The 26,339-nt window shown below is 41.5% G+C and overlaps 1 pseudogene; it reads right to left on the reverse strand.

Annotated features, from left to right (window-relative positions):
* The window catches only part of LOC130707467 (coiled-coil domain-containing protein 3-like), a 76,772-nt pseudogene extending 50,636 nt beyond the window's left edge, over positions 1-26,136 (reverse strand).
* Between the last annotated feature and the right edge of the window lie 203 nt (positions 26,137-26,339).

The following is a 26,339-nucleotide window of genomic DNA, read 5'->3' on the forward strand; positions in this document are numbered from 1 at the left end:
CCTGTGAATCTATATTTATTCCAAAATAAAAAAAAAAAAAGCTCACAAACTTCTTAACTACACAGTTAGAGCATTAGCCAATGTTTAAAAGTAATGGAAGTATTTCAGTAAAGCTCAGAGTTGAAGGCAGAAGTCAAGAGGAAATGACAGACTGCACAGTACAGCCACAAACCATCAATTCTACAACATGTTGGAGGGAATCCTCCTTTTAGATGAACTGCATATACCTGATAACAAACCAAGAACTTCCAGCATGGACCTGCTAACAAGTGTCCTCACTTGCCCTCCCATCCCCCGAATGCAGCTCTGCTGTCCTAACACATCCTCATCTCTGGGCTTCCCTTCATGCTCTTCCCTGTCTGATTCCCTCTTCTCACCACTTATCCAAATCCTTCCCACTGGGTCATAAGGCCCTGTAGCAGTATCCACCTTTCCACGTGGGTTAACTGTACCTCTCTAACTAGATGCTTGAGTTCAGACACCAGGTCGTCTTCCTCTACCACATCCTCCATAATACACGACACAATGCTGAGAATGTAGGGAGTATCAAAAATCTCTATTGATGGAATAAAGGCAAGCCTGCCTCAAGATCTTTTATTCTCACTCTTGTGAGCTACGTGATGGAGAATGGGTACACACAGGGGCAAGAAAGCCAAGACACAATGTCTCACACATAATCACAACTGTGTACTTTTAAATATGTCATTTCAGTTGTTTTTTATTACAGTGCTATGAATAAAGCATAGGAGGTATAATCTGACCCATTTTACAGGTAAGGAACCTTAGTTCAGAGTGGTTAAGTGATATGCAAAGTCACAATTCGTACTGAATCAAGGTTAGAACCCAAGACTCATCCTAAAACCCTATGGAGAGGCAAATTGCCACTTTAAAACTCTGTTTGTAAAAAGTCAAATTATTAGTAAATTAAGATGCAAATATTCCCAAAACAAAGTGTAAATGGTGCAGCACAAAATATGGTACTAGGCCAACACCTTGGGGGTGGCCGAGGCTCTTTAGGAAGAGCAAGAAGAGGAAAAGCCTTAAAAAGTGGGGATAGGAGAGTAGACTGTGATCAGGAAACATTGGAGGAACACAGGAAAAGCCCCACTTCCGAGTGCCCCCTGAACTTAGCCATTCCTGTCCAGCACCTGCCGCCCCTAGGCCCAGACTCCGTCACTCAGAGCACATCACTCCACTCAACGGCTCCCCGAAGCACAAAGATCTAAACTTCTTACCCTTGCTTAGGAGGCTCTAAATGGCCCGGCTCCTGCTCACCTCTGCAAACTCATCTCATTCTGTTCTTCCCCACCAATATCGCTCCCCTGCACACCTTTCCACCCCCCAAGCATGCCAAGCGGGGTCTGTCTTGCACAATGGCACTGGCTTTTTCTTCTCCCTGGAACGCTTTGCTGCCTGATCTTTGTACAGCTGGAACTGTGTCATTCAGACTTCAGTGTAGGGGTTACCTCCTCAACCTAAAGTAGTTACTAGTTCCTCTTTGTCGATTACCACCCTCTTTTAATTCTTTGCCAAACACGTCATTATCTGTCATTTTTAATGGGCTGATGTATTGACTGATGTATTGACTATCTCTCCCTCATCCCACTACAGTATAAGCTCCAGGAGGGCAGGAGCTTGTTTTCTTTTGTATTCTCAGTGCCTGACATATAGCAGGTATTCAATAAATATGTGTACTAGAAGGTCTGAATAAATGAAAAAGACCACCACCCTAACCCTACCTACTTCATAGTTCTGGCTCTGTCTGGCCAAATGAATGACCTATTTTCAGTGTCTTGTGTGGGCAGAAAAGAAGAAGGCAGTTTAATTTAAGAATGTCCTTGATGGGGCTTCCCTGGTGGCGCAGTGGTTGAGAGTCTGCCTGCCAATGCAGGGGACACAGGTTCAAGCCCTGGTCTGGGAAGATCCCACATGCCGCGGTGCAACTAGGCCCGTGAGCCACAACTACTGAGCCTGCGCGTCTGGAGCCTGTGCTCTGCAACAAGAGAGGCCGCGGCAGTGAGAGGCCCGCGCACGCCATGAAGAGTGGCCCCCGCTCACCGCAACTAGAGAAAGCCCTCGCACAGAAACGAAGACCCAACACAGCCAAAAATAAATAAATAAATTAATTAAAAAAAAATGTCCTTGATGAATCAGTGAAAAATCATTAATTAAATCCTGACCCTTGAGGACACATGTTTTTAATACTCTGTGTGAAGAAATCAGAAGCTGACACAAAGCACTTCTGCTGCTTATCAGAGTACAATGGTTGTCTCAAAGAAAAGCACTTAGGTGATTTGAGTTCTGAGCTGAACTAGTAGCTTTCTTTGTGAAAGACTATTTTTCCTTGAAAGAATGAATGACAAACTATAGATTTGAATGTTTGATAGACATTTTCTTGAAAATGAATAAAGTTAAGTCTGTCACTTCAAGGAAAACAAGCAGTATTTGTTGCCAGCAATAAAATTTGAGCTTTCAAGCAAAAATTAGAATTTTAGAAAACTTTGTGCTTGACGTTTTTCCATTACTTTGAGACTTTCCTGATGCGACCAGTGGTGATATTGATGAAAAGGACTTTTTAAAATATTGTATAATTAAAAATCTCAACATTTTCAAGATCTGTATAACTCTGAACTAATATTTCTCACATGGTCAATTCATCACGTTACAAAATCACACATGAATTTAAAAAATCCATTCAGAGAGAGGGAGAGGGACAGATGGAGGGAGAGGGAAAGGGAGGAAGAGGGAGAGAGGGAGAGGGAGAGGGACAGAAAGAAAAAAGAAAAAAAAATCCATTCAAAGTGCAAGAAAGACTATTGGATTTTCATGTAGGAATTCAAAAAGTTGATTGATAAGGTTTTAGATTCTGTACTGCAACTAACTTTTAAGAAACTATTACTTTTCGAGTTTTGATATGGTATCAAAGAAGAATAAATACAGAAAAAGTATTTAACTTACATTTAACAAGTGGACACATACTTGTTAAACTGATGTTATACTCCTCCATCCCTAAGGGATGTCTTTGTTCTTGAACAAATTATCTGGTTAACTAGACTGTCTAGGCAAAACAGAGTTCCAGGGACATTTTAAATCAAATACTTCTAGGGCTTCATGGAAGATACTGATGAACTGAATTATGATTTTCTTGACCCATTTGGTCTCAAACTTCACTTTAAAAACTACAAATCCTCTTTCCCATTCCTATTTGCTTTTGATCATCAAAAATTAAATACTGTTATTTCCCTCCCTGCAGTATGTCCTATGCAAGATTGACCAGATGTTCTTAATGGGGCCAAAGAGAAACATCCGCTTCCAGTGCCAGTCAAGATGCAGTAAACTGAACATAGCCTATGATTCCTACTGATTATGTTAAAATCTCTGCACATAATACACGGAGACTCTGAAAACAACTAGAGGCAATGGGACCTGAATCAAAGGGGGCTGAGTCATTGACCTATGCAGCAAAAACTCTAGGAGAAATCTATTTCTATCCAGAAGACCAAGAAAAGGAGCCCCAGTGTACTAGAGAGTATGGAGGAAGTCCCTGGTTTTCTTCTTTTTTCTTTTTTTTCCTCACCCAGCCTTGCACTGCGGCCAACCCTAGTCTTAGATCTGCACTGCCACGTGGCACAAGAAAAATAGACAACCTAAGTAGTCCTATCTATTAAAGAAATTGAGTGAGTAGTTTAGAAACTTCCAACAAAAGAAGACTCCAGGCCCAGATTATTCACTGATAAATTTTTACCAAACTGTTATGGACTGAATTGTGTCCCTCCAAAATTTGTATGTTGAATCCTTAACCCCCAGTACCTCAGAATGTGACTGTATTTGGAGATAGGGCTTCTAAATCAGTCATTAAGTTAAAATGAGGCTGTCAGGGTGGGCCCCAATCCAACCAGACTGGTGTCCTTATAAGAAGGGGAGATTAGGACAAAGGGAGAGACGCTAAAGATGTTCACGCACAGAGGGATGACCCTGTGAAGAGGCAGCAAGAGGGTGGCCTTCTGCAAGCCACAGACAGAGACCCAGAAGAACCCAACCCTGCCAGCACCCTGATCTTGGACTGCTGGCCTCCAGAACTGAGAGAGAATGAATTTCTCTTGTTTAAGCCACCCATTATGTGGTATTTTGTTTTCCACAGAAGACTAATACACAAACATTTAGTGGAAAAAAATACCAATTCTACACAATCTCATCTAAAAACAAAAGGAGAGGAAAGAACACTTCCCAACTCATTTTGTGAGGCCAATATTATCCTGATGCCCACTTTTTGATTATTTTATTGTAAGAAAACTACAGATCAATATTCCTCATGAACATAAATGTAAAAAATTCTCAACGAAATATTAGCAGATTAAGTCCATCAATATATAAAAAATGGGATTTATCCTGAGAATACAAGGGTGGTTCATCATTTGACAATCAATGTAGTTCACTTTATCACAAACTGAAGAAGAAAGATGTCATGATCATCTCAGATGCAGAAACAGCATCTCACAAAATTCAACTTCAATTCATGGTCAAAATTCTTACCAAGCTAGGAATAGAAGAAAACGTCCTTAACCTGATAAAAGGCATGAACACCAAAAACTAAAAATAGCATACTTAAAATGGGCTGTCCACTCTCATCACTCCTATGCAACCTCATACAGGAAGTCCTAGCCAATGCAATACGAAAAAAAAGGCATACAGACTTGAAAGGGAGAAATAAAACTCTCTCTCTTCATTGAAGACATAACAACTTACATACAAAATGCCATGGAATCTATAAAAGCTCTTGGAACTAATAAGTGAGTTTAGCAATATTGTGGGTTACAAGGTAAATATAAAAAAAAATTGTATTTCCACAGACAAGCAATCAATAATTAGAAATAAAAACATAAAATAAAATAATAAAAATTAAAAAATAAAAAAAATTAAATAAAATTAAAAGCAGTATCATTAATTGTAGAATACAAATAAATAATGAAGTATAAATCTAGCAAAATATGGGCAGGATCTGTATGCTCAAAACATAAATATAAAAAATGTACCAGACAGGAATCATAGAGCTGAAGAATACAATAACTGAACTGAAAAATTCAATAGAGAAGTTCAACAGCATACCAGACAAAACGAAAGAAAACACCAACACACTTAAAGACAGATCAGTGGAAATCATCTAATCAGAGGAGCAAAAAAAAGAGGTGAAAAAGAGTGAAGATAACTTAGGAGACTTATGGCGAACCATCAAGTGGACCAACGTATGCATTATGGGGGTCTCAGAAAGAGAAGAGAGGGAAAGGGGCAAAAAGCTTGTTGAAAGAAATAATGGCTGAAAACTTCCTAAATCTGGGGAAAGAAATAGACATCCTGATTCAGGATGCCTAGAGAACACCAATAAGATGAATCTAAAGAGACCCACACCAAGACACTACATTCAAATTGTCAAAAGTTAAAGACAAAGAATGAATTTTGAAAGGAGCAAGAGAAAAGCAACTTGTTACGTAGACGGGAACTCTGCACCCCCTCCAATAAGACTATCGGAGGATTTTTCATCAGAAATCTTGCCAGTCAAAAGGAGTGGAATGATGTATTTAAAATACTGAAAGAAGGGACTTCCCTGATGGTCCAGTGGTAAAGAATCCACCTTCCAATGCAGGGGACATGGGTTTGATCCCTGGTTGAGGAACTAAGATCCCACATGCCGTGGGCTAACTAAGCCCACATGCCACAACTAGAGAGGGAAAAAAACCCTGCATGCAACAACTAGAGAGAAGTCCGTGTGCCACAAGAAAAGATCCCGCATGCCTCAACGAAGATCCTGCGTGCCACAACTAAGACCCGATACAGCCAAAAAAAAAAGAAAAAAAAGTAAAAGAACTGCCAACCAAGAACACAATTCTGTCAAACTTGTCCTTCAGAAACAAAGGGGAGATAAAGACTTCCTCAGACAAACAAAGCCTAAGAAAGTCTGTCACCTGCCTTACAAGAAATGCTAAAGGTAGTTCAAGTTGAAATGAAAGACACTAATCAGAAATATGAGAGCATAAGAAAGTATGAAACTAGTTGGTAAAGGTAAATATACAAACAAAGACCATACTGTATTACTATAGACTATAAAAGACAAAAGCATTAGAAACAACTAAATGTTAATGAATATGTGAAACTCAAAGTAAACTGTGACATCAGGAACATATAATGCAGTGAGGAGGAGAGGTAAAAGACAAGAGTTCTTGTATGCAAGTGAAGTTAAGTAGTTGTCAGCCTAAAACAGAATGTTATAACTATACAATATATTATGTAAGCCCCTTGGTAACCACAAAGAAAATACCTACAGAAGTTACACAAAAGAAAAAAGACAAAGAAATCAAAACCTATCAATAAAAAAAAAACCAATAGCACAAAGTGTTGAAGACAGCAAGAGAGAAGAACAGGGACAACAGAATTACAAGACAAACAAAAACCAGTTAACAAAATGACAATTGTAAATCTTTCTGCATCAATAATCACTTTAAACATGAATGGACTAACCTCCCCAATAATAAGGTACAGAGTAGGTGGAGAGATACAAAAAAATCAAGATACAATTGTATGCTATCTACAAGAAACTCACTTTAGATTCAAAGACACAGAGACTGAAAGTGAAGGAATGGAAAAGGATATTCCATGTGAATGGTAACCAAAAGAAAGCTGGAGTGACTATCCTAATATCAGACAAAGTAGGTTTTAAAAACTGTCTCCAGAGATAAAGAAGGTCATTACATAATCATAAAGGGGTCAGTTCAATAGAAAGATATAATAATTGTAAATATATATGCACCCAGTATCAGAGCACCTAAGTATATAAAACAAATATTGACAGATCTGAAGGAGAAATTGATAGCAATACAGTAATAGTAGCAGACTTCAGTATCCCACTTTCATAATGGAGATAACACTTAGACAGAAAATCAATTAAGAGTGGACTTAAATGGGGGATTTCCCTGGTGGTCCAGTGGTTAAGGCTCCAGGCTCCCAATGCAGAGGGCCTGGGTTCGATCCCTGGTCAGGGAACTAGATCTCGTGTGCCGCAACTAAGAGACCACATGCCACAACTAAAAGATCCCACACACTGCAACTAAAGATCCTCCATGCTGCAACAAAGATCTGTGTACCACAACTAAGACCTGGCACAGCCAAATAAATAAATAAATAAATAATTTTTTTAAAAAAGAGTAGACTTGAACAACAGTATAGACCAAATGAACCTAACAGACATATAGAAAACTTTTCACCCAACAGCAGAAGAGTACACATTCTTCTCAAGCACACACAGATATTCTCCAGGATATATCACGTTAGGTTACAAAACAAGTCTTAACAAGTTTAAAAGGACTGAAATTATACCAAGCATTTTTTTCTGAACACAATGGAATAATCAATAATAGAAGGAAAAGAGGAAAATTCACAAATACATAGAAATTAAACAACACACTCTTGAATAACCAATGGGTTAAAGAGGAAATTAAAAGGGAATTTTTAAAAACGTTGAAACAGAAAATGAAAACACAACATACCAAAACTTATGGGACACAGTAAAAGCAGTACTAAGAGAAAAGTTTACAGTGATAAATGACTACATTATAAAAGAAGACCTCTAGTAAACAACCAAACTTTACACACCTCAAGGAACTACAAAAGAACAAACCCAAAGTTAGCATCAGGAAGGGAAAAAATAAAGATCAGAGCAGAAATAAATCAAATAGAGACTAGAAAATAACAGAAAAAAACTAAGTTGAATTTTTGAAAGAAACAAAATCAATAAACCCTTACTTAAACTGAGAAGAAAAGAGAAAAGACTGAAATAAATAAATACAGAAATGAAAAAGACATTACAATAGATACCTCAGGAGTAAAAAGGATCATAAGGGACTATTTATGAACAATTATGTGAACAAATTGGATAACCTAGCAGAAACAGAAAAATTCTGAGAAATATACAACCTGTCAAGACTGAATCAAGAGGAAACAGTAAAACTGAACACACCAATAACAAATAAGGAGATTCAAATACTAATCAAAAAACTCCCCAAAGCAAAAAGCCTAGGACCAAATGGATTCACAGTTGAATTCTACCAACATTCAAACAAAAATTAATACCAATCCTTCTTAAACTCTTCCAAAAAATAGATGTAGAGGGATTACTTCCAGACTCATTTTATGACACCAGCCTCACTGGATATCAAAGCTGGACAAAACTACAGACAAATGTCTCTGATAAACATAGATGCAAAAATCCTCAATAAAATACTAGCACACTGAATTCAACACATCAAAAAGATTATACACCGTGAATAAATGGTATTTATCCTTGGGATGGAAGGTTGGTTTAACATATGTAAATCAATCAATGTGATATCGCACATTAACAAAATGAAAGATCTGAATGATGTGATCATCTCAATATGAAGAAAAAGCACTTGACAAAGTTCAACATCCACTCATGATAAAAGATGCTCAATAAAATAGATATAAAAGAAATTTCCTCAAAATAGAGGCCATTTACGAAAAGCCCACAGCTAACATCATAATCAATTCGTAAAACTGAAAGCTTTTCCCCCTCTTCCCAGTTCTATTAAACATAATACTGGAAGTACTAGCAAGAAAAAGACATAAAAGGCATCTAAATTAGAACAAAGGTAGTAAAATTCTCTGTCTGCAGATGTCACAATTCTATATGTAGAAAACCCTGAAGACACCACAAAACATTAGAGTGAATGAATCCAGTATATTTGCAGGATACAAAATCAACATATCAAAAATACCAGTCGTATTTCTTTACACTAGCAACAATCTATCTGAAAAGGAAACGAAGAAAACAATCCCATTTATGATAGCACCAAAAAGAACAAAAGAGCTAGGGATAAATTTAACAGAGGAGGTGAAAGACCTATGCACTGAAAAGTTTAAAACACTGATGAGAGAAAGACAAAAATCAATGGAGATATATCCCATGTCCATGGATTGGAAGAATACTGTTAAAATGTTCATAGTACCCAAAGCAATCACTATCAAAATTGCAATGGCATTTTTCACAGAAGTGGAAAAAAACAATTCTAAAATTTGTGTGGAACTACAAAAGCTCCTGAATAGCCAAAGCAATTTTGAGAAAAGAACAAAGCTGGAGGCAACACACTTCATGATTTCAAATTATATTACAACGCTATAGTCATCAAAACAGTATGGTACAAGCATAAAAACAGATAGATAGACCAACGGAATAGAATCAAGAGCCCAGAAACAAATCCACAGATTTACAGTTAACTGAGCTTCAGTAAAGATGCCAAGAACACAAAATGGGGAAGAATAGTTTCTTTAATAAATTGTTTTAGGAAAACTGGATTCACATGCAGACGAATGAAACTGGACCCTTATCTCACATACATATACAAAAATTAACTCAAAATAAAGACTTAAATGTAAGACCCAAAACTATAAAACTACTAGAAAATAGGAAAAAAGCTTCCTGACACTGGTGTGGGCAATAATATTCTAGATATGACCCCCAAAGCACAGGCAACAAAAGCAAAAATTGTGTCAAAATAAAAAGCTTCTGTACAGCAAAGGAAACAATCAATTAAAATGAAAGGGCAACATATGGATAGGGGGAAAATATTTGAAAGCCATCTATCTCGTCCAAAATATATAAGGAATTCATGCAAGTAAATAGCAAAACAACAAAACCTGATTTTAAAATGGGCAAAGGACCCGAACAGACATTTCTCCAAAACTATTATCCAAACTATTATCCAAAACTTGAAAGATAAGATGTGTTATTGAGGACATGGAGAAAAGGGAACCCTTGTACACTGTTGGTGGGAATGTAAATTGGTACAGTCATTATGGATGACAGTCCACACTGAGGTTCCCAATCAGTGGTTCCCAGGAGTTGAGGTTGGGGAAGGGTCTGGCTATATAGTGACAGCACAGGGGAGGGTTTTAGCAATGATGGAACTTTTCTATATTGTGGCTGTAGTTGTGATTATACAACCATGTGTATTTGCCAAAACTTATAACTATACGCAAAAAAGGCAAATTTTACTGTATGCGGACTTCCCTGGTGTCACAGTGGTTAAGAATCCACCTGCCAATGCAGGGGACACAGGTTCAATCCCTGGTCCGGGAAGATCCCACGTGCCACAGAGCAACTAAGCCCGTGCGCCGCAACTACTGACTCTGTGCTCTAGAGCCCGAGAGCCACAACTACTGAGCCCACGTGCTGCAACTACTGAAGTCCGTGCGCCTAGAGCCCGTGCTCTGCAACAAGAGAAGCCACTGCAATGAGAAGCCCACACACCGCAACAAAGAGTAGCTCCCGCTCGCAGCAGCTAGAGAAAGCCCGTGCAGCAACGAAGGCCCAACGCAGCCAAAATAAATATAAATAAATAAATATTAAAAAATTTTTTACTGTATGTGGATTTTAAATATGAATTTAGAAAATAGAAATAGAGAGGGAGAGAGAGAAGACCTCTGCTTCCTAAGGCCTCAGAGCTCTCTGGATGAGAGATAATTTATTCAATAAATGTGTAAGACACCATAAAAATGCACAACAATATACAACAGTGAATAAAATAGATATCCCTGCCCTTGAGTAGTTTAGTGTACTTGGGAAGACAGCATCTGATAAGTAGGAAAACAGGGACCAAGATGGTTTGACCAGATGGCTGCCATCTTTAAATACAACAAAACCCCCTCCTTCAACCGTTCTGCACCCTGTACCTGCAGCCTCATCTGTATTCAACCCTCCACAGCCAAACGTCCTGAAGGAGTTGTCCACCCCCACCATCTCCATATCCTCTTGTCCCACTCCCTCCTCCCACCTCCACAGCCTAGACTCTACTCCCTCACTCCATGGAACTGTCCTCATCTCTGCCAAAGTTGACTGGTTACTTTTTAGTCCTCATCTTGAATTCTCAACAGCTTTTGTTCTGTCGATCACTCATCCTTTTGGAGCTATTCTGTGCCACTGACTCCTAGTTTTCCTCGTATCTGTCTGACTGCTCCTTCTCCACCAGTGTTAGCGTTCTACACCACTCGGTCCTACCTTAGGGCTTCTACTCTTACTCTAAGCCCTCTCCCTTGGAAATGTCACCCATTTCCCATTTCAGCTGACACCTAGTTATGGCTCAGACCCAAAGGTGTATGTTCTACTCAGAGCTCTTCTCAAAGCTGCAAAGTTATAGATCCAACCACCTAGTCAAGATCTCACCTGGACGGCTCAAGGGCACCTCAACTCAAGATGTCCAATACTGGAGTCATGAATTTCCTACCAAACCTGTCCTATTCCCATTTATCAGTGTTGGTCCTGGCATGCCGTCAGCCAGGAACACAGGACTTATCTTTGACCCTTCCACCTCCTTTACCACCCAAATTCAACCTGTCATTAACATCTACTGATTTAATTTCCTAAATATCTCTCAAGTTTGCTTACATCGCTCCATGCCCCCTGCCTCTGTCCTAGTCCAACATCTATCTGGTAGCTTTCTAACCACCACTACTTATTACTATATCACCCGGATCCCCTCCAATCCAGTTCCTCACTCCTGTCACTTTGTTTTCCTATAAATGTGAATTTGGTCCCATCACCCTTTGCTTTCCAAACATCAAAGCTTTCCCATTACTGTTAGAACAAAGCCCAAATCCTCACCAGGATCTATCAACCCCTGCATGGTCTGGCCCCACCTTGTGCTCTGGCCTCATCCTTCTCACTCACTCCCTTCCCTCCAGCCACAGGGGCTTTCCTTGATTCCCTCAAAGGTACCATGGACCCTGCTACCACAGGGCCTTTGCACAGATTCTTCTCCTTCTCTGGATTGCTCTCATGACCCCATTACCCCCATATTAACTAGGATACCTCTCTTCCATCAGATTTTAGTCCCAGAATCAATTCAGCAGAAAACGTTTTCTTTACCCCGAAGTTTACATCAGACTTCCTGATTTCCTTTCTTTTCCTTGGAGTATTTATTTTCACTTAAAATTATACTATTAAGGACCTACTGTATAGCACAGAGAACTCTACTCAATACTCTGTAATGACCTATATGGGAAAAGAATCTAAAAAAGAGTGGATATATGTATATGTATAATTGATTCACTTTGCTGCACAGCAGAAACTAACATTGTGAATCAACTATACTCGAATAAAAATTAATTAAAAAATAAAATTATAAAGTCATTAATGCGGTCTTTTGATCGTGTCAACCACCAACACTAGGACTATAAACTCCATGATCAGGGACTTTGTATTTTGCCCAACACTGAAACTCTAGTATCTAACACAGTAGCTGCCTCAAAGTAGGCACTCGATAAATATCTGCTAAAGATTGGAATCAACAATCCCACAAAATGAGGTATGTATAATGTCATACATGTCTGCACTCTTTAATAATAGCAATGGATTGGAATCAACGTAACTACCCATCAACAGGGGACTTGATTAAATATATTGTGAGACATTCATACAGTGGAATACTATTTAGAGCAATTTACATGCACTGATATGGAAAGGTCTTCAAGCTCTACTTGTGAACAGAGCAGGGCGTAGCAAAGCGCACAGTGAAGTGCCACTGGTGTCGAAGACAACAGTAAATCACATGTGAATTACTTGTCGGATGAAAATACTCATTGAACGTTTGAGAAACTTAACAGTGGCTACTTGTTTAGAGGGTAGGTGTAACTAACTGGGTAGATGGGTGTCAGAGGTGGGGGAAAAAACTCTACTGACTATCATTTTATACTTAGATTAGGGAACCCACCTGAATGTGTTATACGTTTATAACTGAAGAGATGAACTTTTAAAGAAGTGCTCCCTGGCCAGAGCCCAAGAAACTGTTGAATGAATTACAGCACACGTGACAGCTTCCCCATCACCGTTCCCACCTCTAACACACACCCCCGTCATCACTGCTGCCACCACTCTGCCACCGCCCTGGGGAGAAGAAAGCAGCTTTTCAAAAGCTACATATTCTTTAACATTTAAAGCCATACTCTCTACTTATCAATTCAGTCATAAACCCTTGCATCACTTTTTATAGTTTACTAAGTGCTTTCAAACATATTCTCTAATTAGGTCCTTACAACAACCTGAGACAGTTTACATGTTTTTAGCCCCATTTTATAGATGAGAAAACTGAAGTTGTGAGAAATAAAGGGTCCTGCCCAAGGTCACGCCTCTGGAAATGTCAGAGTCAATTTCGATCTTCTGACGAAAAGTCGACGTTCCTTCCCATGCAGTTCGGAGGACGACAACTTCCCCACCACCCTTCCGGATTCCAAAAAAGGAAAAGAAAAATGGCAGCAGGTCTTTCACAGACTTTGTTCCAACCCCATGACATTCTAGGACAGACCGATGTCAGTGTGGGTCAGTGTGGGTTTTGGTCCTAGGGGACAGGACTTGCAGAGAGGGGAAAACAGCCAACTTCTGTTTTGTGTTACACTCACCCAGCAGAGAAGGAAAGAGGAAGGAAAACGTTCTTGGCTGGTGTGGAGAGAACCCTGCTAGTAAATGGGATGGATGCTCTAACCCGCCACAGACATCCCCTGCGGTCCCATTAACACCGCGATACTGCACCAGAGGGACGATGAATACTTAGTAACGATGATGTTGACTTCCCGGCAACTTCTGAAAGCAAGACAGTGTTTCCGCTGACTGAGGCGTGGGTGGGACGTCTGAGGATGGAACTAGAGAACGGGAGGATTTATTTGCCTGCTGAGGACAGAGCCGCATGTCACCCTGGGTGTGCATCACGAAAAGCTTCCCTACATAAGATCGTCCTCTGGTTCCATTTCTTAACCTCCGGATTGACACTGCAGTCCCAGATTCACGTGATGCTGAGAGAGTGAGAACTACGAGGGAAAAGAATGAAATGCGCCCTTCACAAGCAGGGCCTAGATGCACCGACCAGGCTGACTGGGGGACTAGAGAGCAGCAGCGGTGGAAAGGACATGAGTTCAGCAGTGCTCCTCCAGGATTTATCGTCCTCCAGGATATAGCATGGAATACAGCGAAGCCGTGTAACATGCAACGCCCAAGGCCATTCATACAGGCCTCAGAGCATGCGGAAGAGTCACGCGTTCTCATTAGCAAACGTCTAACTGGAACAAAAAGCTGACCTGCAGAATGGCCATCATTAAGTCTACAAATAACAAATGCTGGAGAGGGTGTGGAGAAAAGGGAACCCTCCTACCCTCCCTCCTGTTGGTGGGAATGTAACTTGGAAAACAGTATGGAGGTTCCTCAAAAAACTAAAAATAAAGTTGCCATATGATCCAGCAATCCCACTCCTGGGCATATATCCAGACAAAACTCTGATTCAAAAAGATACATATGCTCCTAGGATTTCCCTGGTGGTCCAGTGGTTAAGACTCCACGCTACCACTGCAGGGGGCAGGGGTTTGACCCCTGGTCGGGGAACTGAGATCCCACAGGCTGCGCGGTGCAGCCAAACACAACAACAGCGGCAGCAAAAACAAAAAAGATATACATGCCCCTACGTTCACCGCAGCGCTCTTCACCATAGGCAAGACATGGAAACAACCTAAATGTCCATCGACAGATGAATGGATAAAGAAGATGTGGTACATATACACAATGGAACACTACTCAGTCATAAAAAAGAATGAAATAATGCTGCTTGCGGCAACATGGATGGACCTAGAGATTATCATACTAAGTGAAGCAAGTCAGAAAGAGACAAATACCATATGATATCACTTATATGTGGAATCTGAAATATGACACAAATGAACTTATCTACTAAACAGACTCACAGACATAGAGAACAGACTTGTGGTTGTCAAGGGGGGGAGGGGGGAGGGGGGGAGGGGGAGGGGGGAGGGGGGTGGGTTGGGAGTTTAGGATTAGCAGATGCAAACTATTATCTATAGGATGGATAAACAACAAGGTCCTTCTGGATAGCACAGGAAACTGTATTCAGTATCCTGTGATAAACCATAATGGAAAAGAATATGAAAAAGAATGTATATATATGTATAACAAAATCACTTTACTATACAGAAAACAGCACAATATTGTAAATCAACTAGACTTCAGTAAAATAAACTTTTAAACAAAAGGTGACCTGAACAGCCCCTCTGATCCCTCCTAAGACTGAGGACCCACCACCACAGGACAAACAGATTGCTTCTGATGTAACGTGATGCATTTATTCTGGGTAGGAGAGAAAATAAGATGCTCACTTTCAAAAGGAAAAGGCAGAGAAGTTTTAGTGGTTTTTTTTGGAAGAAGAGAGCAAGTAATTGTCAATTCTTCATCTAACTCTGAGATCTTCAATTTACAACTACTTTACTCACTGCAGAGGAAGTAAAAATTTCTCAAGGAGTATCATAAAATGTAAATGCTAAAATTTACCAAAAAGCCAATTTATTTTTAGTTTAAATTTAAATTCTGAAACTAACAAGCTAACTTAGGTCTGATATGGTACCTTTCAAAGAGGACAGGGGGTAAAAATGGAAGGAGCTAAGGTGTTGAAAAGTGCAAGGTCCATCAGCTCCAACACGTAAATTCAGCTATACAGCAGCTCAGCAATCTGGAAGACTTAATTTTCCTCCCCCAAAGCTTTTGACTCTCAGGGCAATGCACACACCCACCCTTTGTTATCTAAGAGACCAGGGTGATGAAAGGGAAAAGAGATTCTCCCCAAGATCAACATCTGACCACCCGAAATAGGACTGCCTTCATCTTGAAACAATTCTCCATGGTCCTGTTGTTCTATTTTTTCTAATGATGGAATATCTAATTCCAGGGAAATATTAATAGCTTCATTGTGTGACCATAGGGCTAATTAATGATGTACCTAAAGAGTTTGGGGGCTAAGCTATAAGGTGTTTTTGGAACAACATCTGATCTTTTGATACAAATCTACTGTTACCAAAGATTTAGTAAAATAAGCAAACTCCCATAAAAATGGAGAACCAAAGGACAGAGACTAAAAAAGATTTCATTTGGAACATGCTAAGGTCTGATTAAAGCCAGGGGTACTCAGGCTGACACCTGGTAGGTCCAGTTCAATGTGGAGTGGGTACCAGTACAGATTAAGAGCAGAAAAAAAACAGGTGCTTGGAACCACGCTGGGAGCAAGAGTTCAGAAAATTCTGGCAAACCATGGAGGAGGGGTCAGAGGAGTCTAGATCTGTCAGTAGGGTAGGCCTGAGGAAGGGACCCTTGATAACGTCTAGGAAGCAAGAATCAACATTTTTCCTTAGTTGGACACCCCTGCCCATCGTGAGAACAGGTTCTGTGCAAAGAACATGAAGAAGGCCTCCAGGTGCCAGGGAGCCCAGGGCAGAAGATAAGGAGGTTTGGAAGAACAAGGCCGTCCCCCTAGGCCAACCCACCAGACGAGAGAAAGACACTCTTCGCAAGGTCAGCACAGATGGGTGGAAAGAAGGAAGCCACCTAACGTGCAAATTGGTTCATTAACCCACAAAAAAAGTCCTTGTCCTGGGGGACACCCACATCAGAACTCTCTCCAGTAGTCTGTCATGTGGTCCTAAAAACATCTCAGATGGGAGACTGAGAGCCATGGGCCACCACCTCTCCGACCTGGTCCCACAATCATCCCAGCTCAACTGTGTCAATGCCACTGCTTTGGGAAAGTGACAATCCTCAAAATGTCCCCACAACTCTGGCTAATGCCTCAGAATGGAATACACCTTTTATATTTTCATGCCCCAAATCATCCTGACCCTTACGTTCCACAACTACCTCGGTCACCCTGTACCTCTACATCTTAATAGCTATAGATAAGAATCATAGAAGTGTTAGCTACTACAATTCTTTCATTTCATTTTCTTGAGGACTTTTCTTTCCTCTTAGAAAATTCCTCAGAGCCCTATGCTATCAATTATAATAATAATATAATAATGGTAGTAGTCATAACAGCTCACATGTATTGAGTACTTTCTCTGTCAAGCGCTATGCTAAGGGCTTTACATATGTACATTTCCTAAATGTTAAATCCTACGGCATCAGCCCTATAGCGTAGATGCTACTATTGTTTCCATTTTACAGAAGAGGCAATTGAGGCACAGTGTGTCAACCTTCATCCCATCTTGTTCCCTGACTTTGTGAGGAACTCCACGCCCAATAGTAAAACCTCAGGAATAGACAGTTTATGAGCAGGGTTTGTTAACCGCTGGGAGTGGGGGGTCGGGGGCACGGAGGAAAATACTCTTTGGTCTGAGCTTCTGGAAGAGCACTCTTGACTCTCTGGGTCAAAATGTAGCTATTCTATTATTTTGCTCTGGCACAGGGTACCAATTCTTACCAATTGTCTTCTTGGATCTCCCGGTCACTGGAAAAAGTCACCATTGCTGCCACTGGAACAGTTCAAAAACTGGAAAACATCCTTCTGTTCTCTTGAGTGTCTGGAAAGATGGCATGTTGGAAATTGACTCCATGAGGTTATAATTTTCATCCATCCTAACAAGAAAGAGGAAGAAAGCAGAGCTGTAGATTGGACAGCCATGGGGTGCGCCATCTTGAATCATGAGTCAACAGAAGACTGTGACAGCCTCCAACGGCTCTCATTATTTCTAGTTGCTTCTCTGCCTCCTACTTCATGAGTCTATTCTTAAGCTGTTGAAAAAGGTGAGTTTGGGGGCAGAGGGAGTGTGTGCATGTGTCTGCGTTTGTGTATCTGTGTTATCTCCCAGGTGGCCTTCCTTCTCACAGACAGTGTGTTCCTTGTTTCTTGGTGAAAGGGAGGCCAGTTGCAATGACCCGAGTTCAAGTCCTACCACTACTACTTCTGTCTGACAGGAAACGAATTTCTTAAATTCTCTAAGCTTCAGTATTACAATCTATAGAAAGAGGATGACAAAAGCACCTTACTTTTTGATGGTGATGTAAGGATTGCATTAAAAAAAAAAAGTCTCTGGCCAGAGTAACTGTAGTATAAAAGTTAGTTAACATTTCTATTGAGCCTCGCAGAAAATGCCTGTTGTCAAGATGAAGAAGTCAAGAAAAGAAAAAGGAGAGATACGAGTTACTCTCCAGCCCATGGGGGGCATGTGGGGCTCACCAGGGAGTCTCCAGTGCCACCTTCTCCTGTGACGCTGACCAGAATCTGTTCTCTTCTCAATGGGTCCCAGAATAACAGAGGAGGAATGCTTTGTATGCAGCTGTTAACACACATCAGGGAACATAACTCTGTGAAATAGAAATCTATCAGACTACCATTTGACTCTGTATTTCTCCCCTAACGTTTTATAAACGTTTTATAAACATGTCAGAGAGAAGATGAAAGAGTTGGCTGACCACCACAGAACCAGTGGACAAAACAGTATTTCATGATAAAATCGGAAAAGAAAATAACGCCTTCTCAAGTACTCTGATTTTTTTCTTTGGAAAATGAAGTTTCATTAGTTTTGAAGCTGGGTCCCCAGTGTTTTCCTTAAATAAAGACATGAAAAATCTAGTTTAAGTTTCTCTGTATCAAGAAGGTACTGTCTCACTCCTTGACGAGTTTACTTAGAAACTGTACTTGTCCAGCAATTAAAAAAAAATTCAACTGAATCTAGCTAGCTAAGCCACCCAAGCCAACACAAAGCACGCCACGTGTTCTAATCTTAGATATTCCGGCTTCAACATGGAAAACATGTTGCCATGAGCTTACGGACAGCCCTCTGCGGAACTCACTCTTTTCTTTCTCAGTGACATGAAATCTAAAGAGCTAAAAGTGAGTCTGCAGACCAAGGTCATGGTCATTCCAAATATCTTTAATCCTACTCCACAGACTGGGAAGACTGGATCTATCGCCCATCACAGCTGTAGATTCAATCGCTATCTCGATAGATGCATTCGATTCCATTTTGAGGTTCCTCTCAGTCTCCTCCTTCAACTGGAGACAACCAATGCATTTAGGGTTCCACCTGCTGTTTTTTTACTTTAAACTTCAGTCAAATCCATTGCCTAAATTCTTATCCATATGTGTTTCGTCTTGACCACAGACCAACTTCCACGGAACTGCCCAAGATTCCAGGAGTCTCCAATCAGACAGGGCCTCCTGCCTAATTTACTTCTATATTCTTCAAAGCCCTGTGACCCTCAAGGCCCTGACCCCGCCTAGCACCCCAAACCCCGCCCCTCCTCCATAAATCTGTTTGGAAGAGCCTGGCATTGAGATCTGCTGATGGGAGCTAACGCGAGCGAAAGGGGAGGACAGCTGGGCCGCATTCCACACCAGCGCCATCTTGGCATTTAAGCAGGTATGCAGAATAGAGCGACTGGTCCGCATCTAACCTGCACCAGGTGTTTTGTGTGAGTGACTGGGTTTTAGTCTCAAGCAACCTTGTTTCTCACATTATGAAGGTGAGGCTATTGAGATTCTGGACAAGGTCAGTAACTTGCTCAAACTCACAGGAAGAGAGGAGCCAGAATTCCAACAACAGTCTGATTTCAAAGGGATTCTGCTTTGGTTTGACCACCACCCATCCCAAACTACTCCCACCAAATCCAGTTTAAAACATAGAGTTCCAAGTATACTAGGATTCCACCTCAATTAGGGTTCCACCTGCTGTTATTTCAAACCTTAGTCAAACCCGTCGCCTGAATTCTTAGGCACAAGCGTTTCATCTGGACCACAGACCAACTTTCATGAACTCAATCAGAGAGGGTCCTGCCGGATTTACCTTTATACTCCTCAAAGCACTGCGACCAGGGTCTCCCCCCGGAGCCCCCCGCATAAACCTTTGCTCTCTGGAATAGGCTGGCTACTTGTTGCTGGAAACCACCTGGAGCTTTTGCCTGAAACACTCTTCTGTCCTTAAAGCACAGGAATCCTCCCTGTTTTTCCAACAGTCTTGGCCAGAGGTACCCAGGATGTTGTAGACACGTAAGGAGGAGCAGGAAAGAACGAAGAGCCCGGGAAGGAGCCCAAGGCATCATCTAACATCGCACAGACAGGACTCCCTGCGAGTTCCCGATCCGGCTCCGGATAAAGGCGACCTCAGTTGGTCACGCAAATGGGCCGAGGGGGTGGTGTGGGCGGGAGGTGACAGGCTCACCTGAGGAAGAAGAAACAGGCGTAATCCTGGACCACGGTGCGGGAGTGACGGGAGAAGTAGCCCAGGCCGCGGAGGTGGACCCTGAAGCCCGCGGGCACCTCGAGCACGCTGCCCCACGCCTGGTCCACAGCATCTTGATCTCGGCCCGGTACAGGCGCCCCGCCTCGCCGGCCTCGTACTGCCAGGGCAGGAGCTGTATAGACCGTGCACCTCCTGGTGCAGCGCCAGCACCTTGGCGTACGAGATGGTCTCAGCCAGCTCGGCGCCGCAGCCCTCGCTCAGGGGTCTCCACTCCGAGGGTAGCTGGCAGCCGCAGGCGGCCCCGAGCCGCTCGGCCAGGCAGAGCGCGGCGAGCAGCCGCGAGGGCAGCGTGCCGGCTGGGACCGGCCGGGTGGGCGCTGCGCCCGGGCCGCACTACCCGGGCGCGGGGCGGGGAGGCCCGGAGCGGAGCTGGGCCTCCGGCGGCGTCGGGGAGCCCGGAGCGTCCGGCCCACAGCGCCGCCCCGCCGGCCGGAGAAGCGCAGCCCTGGGCGCTCAGCTCGGCGCGCCGCTCTCTCCACCGCCAGGTTCACCCGGCCCGCCCCGGCCCGTGACGCCCCAAAGCTGCGCTGGGAGGACTGGCCACCGCCTCCTCCTGCCCCCCGGGACTGGGGCGTGGACCGCGGCGGGAGGGGCGGAGCCGGGACGCCGGCCGGGCGTGGGGGACTCGCGATGCCCGGCAGACGCGCGGCGCTGGATGCGTCGCCCCGGGGGGGGGGGGGGGGGGCGGGGCGTGGTGTTCGGGGGCAGCGCTCGAAAAAGCCAGTGCTGGGAGTGGCGGCCCAGCCCTCTGCCTGCGCCCCGCTGACAAACTGAGTCAGAGCTTTGCAGGCGCAAAGCCTATTGCAGACCCGCGGCCTCCTTAAAACGAGCGCTGTCAATTGCCACGATTACTCTGTATATGTTTTTGCATTTTCTATGTAGTTCATTTAGAGTCAAATATATAGAAATCTGACTTTACCTTCGCAGAGGTTTAACTAGGAAATTAAGTGTGATCTAATAAACTTTTCTGGACCTCCTGTCTCTCTCTGCTTATTTTTTAATGATGGTCTTTGGAAAGTCTTAATAAAAGATTTGAAAAGCCAAAACCATAGTGCTCTGATTTTCCTACAGCCACCTGACTTCATGATTTACATAATTGCTGCTTTCGGATTCTGAACACCCTACACCTGAGAAATAAATTCAGACGTAAATTTCAAACAGCTTTTCACAAGTCAGTGAGTGAATCTGAGACCCAAACTCACAGTTCTATATTTCTAAACTCAGAGGTTGCTTTTATCTCCAATTTGCTTTAATTGTTCCTAATGTAGTAAGAAGAAGAAAAAAAAGAATATTACTTAGAAATATGTATATTTTATATATTCAATATAGCACACATATACATAATATCATGCATATAATATACATACCATCATACATATATCATACATGTTATATATATTTATAATAAATTTACAAGCAAAACTGCCTTAAAATGGCAAGCTCTTTGTTCTGCAAACATCTTATTAACCAGGGTGTCTGCAAGTTTAAGCCTTGGAACCCAGCTGAATTCTTCTCTGTACTGAAGGGAAAAGAGTTCTTAGGGAATTCTGGAAGGAAAGGTAAAGAGAAAAGAGGATAGAGAAGCAGGAGAGAACATTCCAAGGCTGGGCCTCACCTCCCATGCCCCCCAGATCGGGAGGGCTTCGGGCATCCCAACAAGTGGAATGACCAGGACCCCAGCCAGTGCTGCCCAGCTCGGGAGGGAATGGAAGGCTACAGCCTACACGAGGTCACACTAGTCCAGAATCTGATGAGCGACTCAGTGGGCTCTGTGATGGGCCTGAAAGAAGAAAGAAATAAGAGTAACAGCTCTCGCAGTTAATAGCTAACCCCTGCATAGCTAGTAGTCAGCCTGGGGCTTCAACAAATTTTGTAAGAAAAATAGCTATATTGAGGGAAGCAAGTGGGCAGTAGTCCCAATGGTAGATGACCCTCCGCAGCACTCCCCCACCCCAACCATGGTAGATGCCAGACTTTCCCACAATGGGGAAATGGTACCCGAGGTTGGCATCAGACGTTGTATGTCAGGACTGCTTATTTGCCTCTCATGGAATACATGAGTTAAAACATTTCATAGTATCACTGTCTTAGTCTGCTCAGGCTGCCATAACAAAATACCACAGAGTGAGAGGCTGGAAGTCCAAGATCAAGGTGCCAGCAGGATTGCTTTCTGGTGTGGTCTCTCTTCCAGGCTCCTATACGGCCGCCTTCCCACTGTGTCCTCACATGGCCTTTTTCTGTGTACATGTAGAGAGAGAGGGAAATCTCTGGTGTGTCCTCTTATAAAGATGATTAAGACCCAACCTTGTGACCTCATTTAACCTTAATTACTTCTCTAAAGGTCCTGTCTCCAAATATAGCCTCACTGGGGGTTAGGGCTTTAGTATATGAATTCGGGCAGGGAGAAGGAGGCGGGACGGGGGGAGGGGGTGGGGAGTGGGGGGAGGGCGACACAATTCAGTCCATAACAGTTATTTAGCAGGTGTTTTGCAGGTTTGCTAGAAAAAAAGAGAGAGGATATGAAGTGGTTTATACTCCTGGCAAGCCGACTTAGAGCAAGCAAGCATTGCCAAATTATAATATTAACAACTGCTAACACTTATACATTGCATACTACAGGCCAAGCATTGTTGTAAGGGCTTTGCATATGTTATCTTAATTAATTCTCCAAACAACACTTCAAAGTAGGTATTAGTATCGTCCTCAGTTTAGAGATAAGGTACTTAGGTACAGAGAGGTTAATTGACTTACCCAAGATCACAGAGCTAGAAAGTGACTGAGCAAGGATTCAAACCCCAGCATCAGATTCCAGAGTCCACACAGGCAAAGTGAGAAAACTTATGGTTACCAAAAGGGAAAGTCGAGGGTATAAATTTGGAATTTGGGATTAACAGATACATACTACTATATATAAAATAGATAACCAACAAGGACCTGCTATATAGCACAGGGAACTATATTCAATATTTTGTAATAACATATAATGCAAAAGAATCTGCATATATATGTGTATATATATATGTGTGTGTATATATACACACACATATATATATAACTGAATCACTTTGCTGTACACTTGGAACTAACACATTATAAATTAACTATACTTCAATAAAAATGGTTTAATAAATAAACCATTTACCTGAGCAGACTAAGACAGTGATATTATGAAATGTTTTAACTCATTTAGTAAATAAATTCTATTTATTTACAGCTGACATAATCATCTATAAAGAAAATCCCACACAATCCACAAAAAAACGCTACTAGAACTAATAAGCAAGTTTAACAAAGTATGGAATACAAGATCAACATACAAAAATCAATTGTATTCTATACATAACAACAAACGTTTGGTAATTGAAATTTAAAAAGCAATACCATTCACAGTAGTATCAAAATATATAAAATACTTAGGAATAAAGCTGAAAAGACTATACACTGAAAACTATAAATATTACTGAGAAATGGAAGAAGTCTGTGAAAAATGGACACACATAGTTTGCTAACAGGTCAGGAGACTCAATGTTGTTAAGGTGTCAATGTTAACCAAACTAATCTACAAATTTAATGCAACCTCAATCAAAATCTCAGTGGACTTTTTGGTAGAAATTGACAAGCAGATTCCAGATTTCATATGGAATGCAAAGAACTTAGCCAAATCAACTTAAAAAATAAAGACCAGGGCTTCCCTGGTGGCGCAGTGGTTGAGAATCTGCCTGCCAATGCAGGGGACACGGGTTCGAGCCCTGGTCTGGGAAGATCCCACATGCCACGGAGCAACTAGGCTCGTGAGCCACAACTACTGAGCCTGCGCGTCTGGAGCCTGTGCTCCGCAACAAGAGAGGCCACGATAGTGAGAGGCCCGCGCACCGCGATGAAGAGTGGCCCTTGCTTGCCGCAACTGGAGAAAGCCCTCGCACAGAAATGAAGACCCAACAGAGCCAAAAATAAATAAATAAATAAGTTAATAAATTAAAAAAAAAAATAAAGACCAAATTTAGAAGACTAACATTACCTGGTTTCAAGACTTACTGTAAAGTTATAGTAGTCAGTAAAGTGTGCTTTGGTGTAAACACAGACACATAAGTCAATGGAATAGAATAGAGAGTGCAGAAGTAAATAAATGAATAAATAAATAAATAAATAAAGTGTTTTTCTACAAAGATGCAGAGCCAATTCATTGAAGAATGGATTGTTTTTTGAACAAATGGTGATAGAACAATTTGATATTCATATGCAAAAGAAAAAAAAGAACTTCAATCCATAACTTGCACCATAGGCAAAAATTAACTCAAAATACAAAACATGAAACTTTTAGGAGAAAGCCTCTGCTTACTTGGGTTAAAAATAGCACTTTATCAAAATTTAAAACTTCCGTCTTTAAAAGACACTGTTAAGAGAATAAAATGTCAAGCCATAGACTTGAAGGAAATGTTTGCAAAGCATATATCTGATAAAGGATACATATCCAGAATACTCACAGAACTCTCAAAACCCAGTAAGAAGACAAAAAACCCAATATAAAAACGGGCAGAATACTTGAACAGACACTTCACCAAAAAAGATATCAGGATGGCAACTAAGTGCATCATTAGTCGTTAGAGAAATGCAAATTAAAACCATTGTGAGCTACCCCTAAACACCTACTAGAATGGCAAAAATTAAAGAGACTGATCATATCAAGTGTTGTTGAGAATGTGGAGGAACTGGAACTCTTATACACTGCTGGTGGGAATGGAAATTGTACAACCACTTTGGAAAACAATGTGATGGTTCCTTAAAAAGGTAAACATACAATAGAGCCATTTCTCTCTTAGGTATTTACCCAAGAGAATTAACACATATTCCGTACAAAGACTTGAATATGAATGTCATTACAGCTTTATTTGTAATAGCCAAAAACAGGAAACAACCCAAAAGTCCATCCACAAGTATATAATAAACACACTGATATAAAATGAAGTATTATTCAGCAATTTAAAAATTGAGCTATTAATAGTGTCCGGCCTTACATTTAGGTCTTTCATCCATCTTGAGTTTATTTTTGTGTATTGTGTTAGAGAATGTTCTAATTTCATTCTTTTACATGTAGTTGTCCAGTTTCCCAGCACCACTTATTAAAGAGACTATCTTTTCTCCATTGTATATTTTTGCCTCCTTTGTCATAGATTAATTGACCATAGGTACGTGGGTTTATCTCTGGGCTTTCTATCCTGTTCCATTGATGTACATTTCTGTTTTTGTGCCAGTACCATACTGTTTCGATTACTGTAGCTTACATTACATTACAAACTTTGTAGTTTTCTATGTATCAAATTATAATCCACTCTATTAGATAAATCATCACACTCACAAATCTCTTCGAGACAACCATTTCTCTGTTTGGGGCTGCAAATCAGGAAGCTATGGGAAAACACCTTTAAGATTTTTAGACGTCTTCTTGTGTAGCTGAGAGGATGATTGAGATACTCCTTAAATCTTTCTGATGCCTTAACAGAGACGTTGACCCTGAGGTCATATTTTACTAACAGCACCCTGTATTTCATCTGCAAACCAAGGTCATTTCTTACGTTGAGAAATTTTTTCTTGGAGAGACTAGGGTTGAATGCAATTTTGTTATCAAGCCCACAAGTTCTAGTGCTTTTTTAGTTCTTCTAAATTCTGCTTGAAATCTAAATAGTCCCCTCTTTGCCTCAACTGGCTCCTCCTGGACTTTACCATAGGCATCTGAAAGAAGCCAGATGGCACTTTCAACATTCTGTCCAGAAATCTCCTTAGCCAGATCCACAAGTTCATGAGGTACCCTTTCTATTTCCCATATGTCCACAGGCTAATAGTTTTGCTAGTTTTTCTGCCAATACTGCTAATAGTTTTGCTAATTTTTCTGCCTATATCCTATTGGAAGCTGAAAGTTCTCTTTCCTTCAGCTTCCAATAGGATATTCCTCACTACCTTTCGGCCTCCAACAAACAGTCTCTTCATCATTCCTCCAAATTTCTCCATTCCTCTCCCAGACTCAAAATCAATGCCACATGTGATGGCAGGACCCCACTTGGAGGTAATAGTTTCTGCTTTAGCTAATCTACTGCAGCATATAACACACCACCCCAAATTTAATGGCTTCTAACAATTTATTATTACCTCATACAACTCTGTGGGTTGACCAGGAGGTTACTGGGCTTCACATGTTGTTGGCTTGGAGATGG

Source organism: Balaenoptera acutorostrata, chromosome 3 (assembly GCF_949987535.1).
Source record: "Balaenoptera acutorostrata chromosome 3, mBalAcu1.1, whole genome shotgun sequence".
Taxonomy (NCBI): Eukaryota; Metazoa; Chordata; class Mammalia; order Artiodactyla; family Balaenopteridae; genus Balaenoptera; species Balaenoptera acutorostrata.